This window comes from Polyodon spathula, chromosome 10 (assembly GCF_017654505.1).
Source record: "Polyodon spathula isolate WHYD16114869_AA chromosome 10, ASM1765450v1, whole genome shotgun sequence".
Lineage (NCBI taxonomy): Eukaryota > Metazoa > Chordata > Actinopteri > Acipenseriformes > Polyodontidae > Polyodon > Polyodon spathula.
Genome location: NC_054543.1, coordinates 32,106,680 through 32,112,917, shown reverse-complemented (window position 1 = coordinate 32,112,917; position 6,238 = coordinate 32,106,680).

The following is a 6,238-nucleotide window of genomic DNA, read 5'->3' as shown; positions in this document are numbered from 1 at the left end:
CTTTCATCTCACTTGGCCTCTCGCAGATGAATTCTAATGATTTATAAATAATGCTTCTTGTTAGCTTTAAATAGTAGGACAACGCCATCCTTTGTGAAAGAGAATGGTATTCTATGTATTTAAATTCGACTTTTTTTTGTAATTGTTGACGTGCCTTGTTTATGTATTTATTACTGAGGAGTGTTTAAAATTGCCTCTGGCACAAATGACTCACTTAGGTAATGGAAGTTATACCAGTATCACATAAATCAGCTTTTAGAGACCACATTATGGCAAAAAATTTTACAATTACTCAACAGCACATTAGGCTAAAGTTTCAAAGAAAACAAGTCCATCCCGAAATAGGTCTGTGTTAACTCCAACTTAATGATACCTGAATAACTATTTAACATATAACCCCTGCAATTACTGGAATTACATTGTTTAACAGTGTTCTAATATTTGCCATAAAAACATTTCAAGTCCATAATCTGCTGTCAATATTGACTACAGGGCAACGATAAGAATTTTTGTTTTTTTTGTTTTTTTAACTACAGAATTTAGCTTGCTCTTTTTTTTCTGAACGGGGCACATTTACGGGTTATATAGTACTGTATTTGTTTCAAACATTTTGTTTTTTACATTTATAGTAAAATAAAAAAAATCCACATGCTGTTATTCTTCTGTTAACACTTAAATATTATTAAATCTTTAAAGTGATACTAATACCCATGATGTTACATAGTAACTGCAACCAGAATTAACATCAAGATTATTGTATCAGTAATGAATGTATTTTCCATATGAATTAAATATGAATCAAGGAATGTGTGAGTTCATATTTCATTATATTGTTCAATAACATTAAAAAAAACAAACATTAAAAAAGAAGGTTTTAGCAGTGCAATTGAGCATGTAAAGTCAATGCACGTTTCACCAGAAGCTTGAAAAAAGACTCCCGTTGAAGGTGATCTTTTAGATTTCAAGTTCTGGAACATGCAGCAACCACTTACCATTTCCTTGTAATACAACAGCAGAGTCAGTGGTGGCAAGTGAACCCTGATTGTATCAAACAGTAGCTTGACAGCTTGTTTGCCCTTGGAGCAGGCCTGGACTGCGGTGATCATTTCAAAAATCCCTTTGGGAGATTTCAAATTTAGAGGCTGTTGAACTTCTTCAACCCCACTTTCCAACTCCTAGCGTGACCACTGGTCAATTCTAATAAATTTGCTTATACAAGCAATTTCTGTGTTTTACCTGTTTTTCTACCACATCTTTAATGCCCTAATAATGTTGACTATCAGGAGTGCTAAAGATGAACAGGCAACTTCCATTCCCCCTCTCAAGCCAATCATCTATTTACACACACAAAACTACTGAACTCAGCCTGGTTAATCTTAATCTGGCCTTGCTGGGCACCAATACACTTCTCCCTTGGGCATCCTGTGTGCATGGGACTCAAACTACGCTTGCATAGCCCCCACAGCACTGCACACAGTAGGGTTATGTTTCACTGTCTGTGAAGGGCAGGATGTTCAGGATTGAGGTTCACTCATACCGCTCACAAGCACAATCATTTTGATGGTACAGTTTACATATTCAGCCCAAAGAATTGAGCCAACCAAGGCCCTTATACCTACAGCTGTTTAAATCATTTCAGTACACAGTAATAGAGGCACAACAAAAGCCAGCACGCCAAGGACTACTGTACCTTGAAACATAAATCTTCATTGAGGCAGAAACTACATCATTAGTGTTTGTTTGCCGTAACCTGATATGTTTTCCGACTGGATTTGCAAAACAAATGCAAAGAAATGCTTCAAGGCGTTTATGCTTAAATGGAGATCACATTTCATGGACAAAAATCCCCTTAAAGTGACAGTAAATGCTGTTCTAGTCTATAAATGTGTACAGGTCAATAGAAGCTTCCATGGGGCTGAATATCTTAATACATTTCTTTCATAACCCCTTCCTCCTTACAAGCATTCCACACTTGCAAAAGTCACAGTATAATATTATGTTTATTTATACAACAAACAAATCTTTGCATTCCTCCAGGATAATCACCACAGCATGCAATTCGGCACAATTCCCAAAACACACCTTTGTAAGCAGTCCCAAAAAGAGACGCCACCCCTTATCAAATCTTGAATACTGAAAGGATTTTAGTCATGTCATGCCACAGTTATGTCTTATATAAGACTATAAATCACATTCAGACTGTCCCTTTGCATAGCCAGAACAAATGTGCAATTATTCCAGCATTTGCAGCAACACGTGTGCAAGAAAATGCGATTGATTGCACTCTTTCTGTTTTTATATGGCTGTTGTGAAAACTCAACAGTTACTTTAAATATACAGTTCTTGGGGTGCAGAAACTCATTTCTATCTAAAACTGTCTACTAATTATTATTATTATTAACATATTTCTTTATTGATTTATTTGGCATCTTTAGCTAAGTCAACTTACAGGTGGTAATTATAAATTATAAATATTATAAATTCTATCACTAAAGAACAAATATGTATACTTTCAATGAGAAAACCTAGTGGTTCAATGTGCTGAAGAAAACTGAAAAAAATACTGTGGGCCAGGGACTGGATGGGCATGACAACTATTCCATCCAGTGCAGGTACGCCAAGTATGAGGCAGTAACTACAGTAGTAGTAGTATGGGGAAGCATTTTCTGTGAGGATGTTCCATTTCAAGGGTCTATCCTGGACTGAACATTTTAAATAAATAAATAAATAAAATATATTTTATTTAAGGCCATTTTCAACAGAGCTAATTAACATAAAGAGTTAAACCTCGACATGCTCTATAGATTATAGCTACAAGTCTCCTATGCTGCAAACTCAGAAAACCACCCACTGCAACCTTAGAACAAAATGATATGTATATATATGTATTTAAGCAACAACAAATGGGGCCACCATAACCATGGCCAGGAAATTTGCCCTAAATGGTGAAGTATTTACAGTAAGAGGCAGGCAGTTTAACTAGTAGTAGTGTGATTTATAGCCACCAGAGCAGCAGAGCTTAAGGCAACTAGGTTTTTTTTTAAATCAGGGCCATGTCAAAAAATATTAGGAAACAGTGCGATGCAAAATCATTCCATAGAACAGTAACTCATATGGAGAAAAAAAATGAAACAGTAAAAGCCATGTCACATAATGTCAATGACAAAATGCTACGGTCATGTTATTTATTTGTAATTAACCTTCACGTTGAGTCACTTCTTAAAATGCCGCTGGCACCATTATATATGAAGCTTGAAATGCTATAGATCACTGAGGCCAAATGTCTCCTAGTTACCATTCCATTCAGTCTTTCATTGAAATGATTTACTTAGAAAATAATGTGATGCCAATAGGCTACTATAAATTTTTGAAACACTTAACTGCATCACTACTGTACATAAAGCAATTAGCACATAATTATTTGGTAAATACAATGCAATTAATGTTATCATTAGGTAATGGTCAAAGTAACAACGTTGTGCTAATAAGGCAATTTAACTAGATTTTTTTTATAAATGAAAACTTACCAAAAAGGCTTCATTCATGTAAACTCTCAAACCATCAGAAACTTTAAACAGTCCAGAAGATCTTAACTAGTACATACTAAAAATTACACTTTTTTGTTTGTTTGTTTGTTTTTAATTTAGTGTGCCCTGTGTTTCTCCACACTTTATGTTTAAGTACCACACAATAGCTCAGAACTGTTTTGCCTCCCGCACTAGCGGGGGCAGCAGAACAAATGTGAAGCTACCTGTAGAATCCCCAGCTAAGGTTAGCCACTCAAGGACCACCTATTAAAAGTGTTAGGCAGATATTTATAAAGCCATCTGGTTGAAAAGGTTATCCACCTTAACTTATGTGTTGTAATTTGTTAAGCAAAGGGGAAAAGGGAAAAAAAAATATATAACTTTGAGAACCACAAATAACATTTTATAAATAGTAAGCATGTGTCATCTGCCTCTCATATTGATTTTCATGGCAGTCATTCAGCGGATATTGGTTACTCAAGCTGAACTTTAGTTGACCTGCTTTGTTTTGGATTTCTTTTTTGTCAATTTATTCTCCAGTGCTAGAAAAATGAGCTGGTCTAAAAAGCAGGAACAGAAGCACTTCAGGAATGAAGTAGTCTCCTGAAAGCACAGACACAACACAGAGAAGCAGCAGCAGTTACATCTTGAGTAACTCAGACCAGTTGATTAAATGCACTAGAAATAGAAAAAAGCCTAACAATTTCATCTGCCATTTAAAACTGTTAAGCAGATCTCATCTTATTCAATTTGCTATCTACAGCCAAACCTTCAATCAGATGTTAAGGTTGAAAGATTGCTTATAAAAGCAAAACATTATTACAGAAGCTAGAACTGAGCTCTGCTGTTGGCCTGGCACCTGGCATTTTGCAACTACACAGGACACTGTTGTGTGACTTGGACAAAGACGTGCATGAATATGAACACTAAGTCCAGTGAAGATGACTTTCTGCTGGCCTTCTTGTTAACCGGGACAAAAATGTCTGTCTATCCCCGATATCTGTGTGATCCTCAGTTGCTTGTTTTTTTTTTTTATCATTTAACCAGGAGAGACAGAGGCCTAATTTTATTTTATTTTGTTGTGGTTTCTTTACGGCAGCTGGAGGACTGACCCTCATCATCTCACATTCACTGGGTCACTTCCTCCATAACGATTTCCAGCCAGCCTATAATACTATCAAAGTAGTTTAGAACCTAGAAACCTGTGTATCTGAAATACCACTGAATACTAGTCTTGTCAATTCCTAAAATGCCTGTAAGCACCCTTATTGTTTTCTATGGTAATAATAAAAACTACAAATCATAGAAAAGTATCCATGCTCAGGATCTAGAAGATGGAAACCCAGGGGGATGAACTGACCAAGGCTTGACACTTCCAAAAATAAGATACATATTCATGCAAAGGGAGTGGGATTTGAACTGTTGTTTTCTCTCTGCCATTGCCTAGAGAATTATAAAGCGTCTGTCAAGTTTTTTGCAGGCAAACATATCTTTAGTGCAAGCTAAAATCATAGCATCATATTCTTTTAAAGACAACACCAAACATATGGGACTACAATCTTGTGTCTACTGAAACATTTGGATTAACACTAGTTTTTGAATTTCTTCTGCAGGGATTGGACAAAAAATTAGAAAGACACTCAACTTGGCAGGAGAAATGGTAAGATACTTTTCAAGTTATAGTTCAGACACCTCTGAAAATAACACCAGCCTCTTCACATTTTAAACTTTAATACTGGCAATATTTTTTTAAATCACTTAAGACTAAAGCTGCCTTGCTCCTAAAAAAGTACAATTTCAAATTATTTTCATACGAAGTTACTACCTTCTCCATTATTTATGTTGTGTGTCTCACGCTGCCCATTTGTTCCAGGTCAGTGTCCACGATTCAGAAGCTGCCAATTCACATTTTAATTCACAATTAAAGTCATAAATAAATACCTTCATTTTGGTTTCACATTATTTGTTTATATATTTAATATAAATGGCAAATACAACTTGTCACTCAACCACCTTCACTGGAGCAAACTATGGCAGGCTCAGCGAGGACCTATTTTTTACCTGTGCCTCCCTAGTGGAAGGCACCATACAATCAGGCTGGGCAAACTATATTTCACATTACGACACCCACTGCAGGCAAATAGCTGGCACTGCACCATTTGCTGTGTCCACATATGGAAGACTGATCCCACTCTGCAATAGAAAAGTCAATTTGAGGTTTTTAACTTTCTTCAATTACATCATAGGTTAACATTTCATCCACGTCTCCTAACAATATCAACAGTGGGATGGAAGATTCAGTTATTGGAGCTCTGGTACGTCATCTACGCAACACAAAGGAGATGCAATCTGTTCTTATTTCTTAGACTGCAATGACCACAGAAAGCATGACGCTCAGTAGGGGAGTTTTCCATGTCACTTTGCTTTAGGTTTCCATTTCAGTGATGTCAAAATGCATCATCTAGGCATAAGGCAATGTTGATACAATAATATAAACCCAGTATAAGGGAGACTAGGCTAGGATTTGAACAGCCAGGATCCTCTGACAAACAAACCATCCAAAGACTTTAAAACTGACATCAACTGAACTACAGAACAAGCCTCCCAGAAGACTTTGCCCTTGAACTCAACTCCTGGATTATACATGTAAACACCTGGCTACTCAGTGCCAGGATTGCGACGTGCTTTGGGTCACAACACTTTTGGCCGTG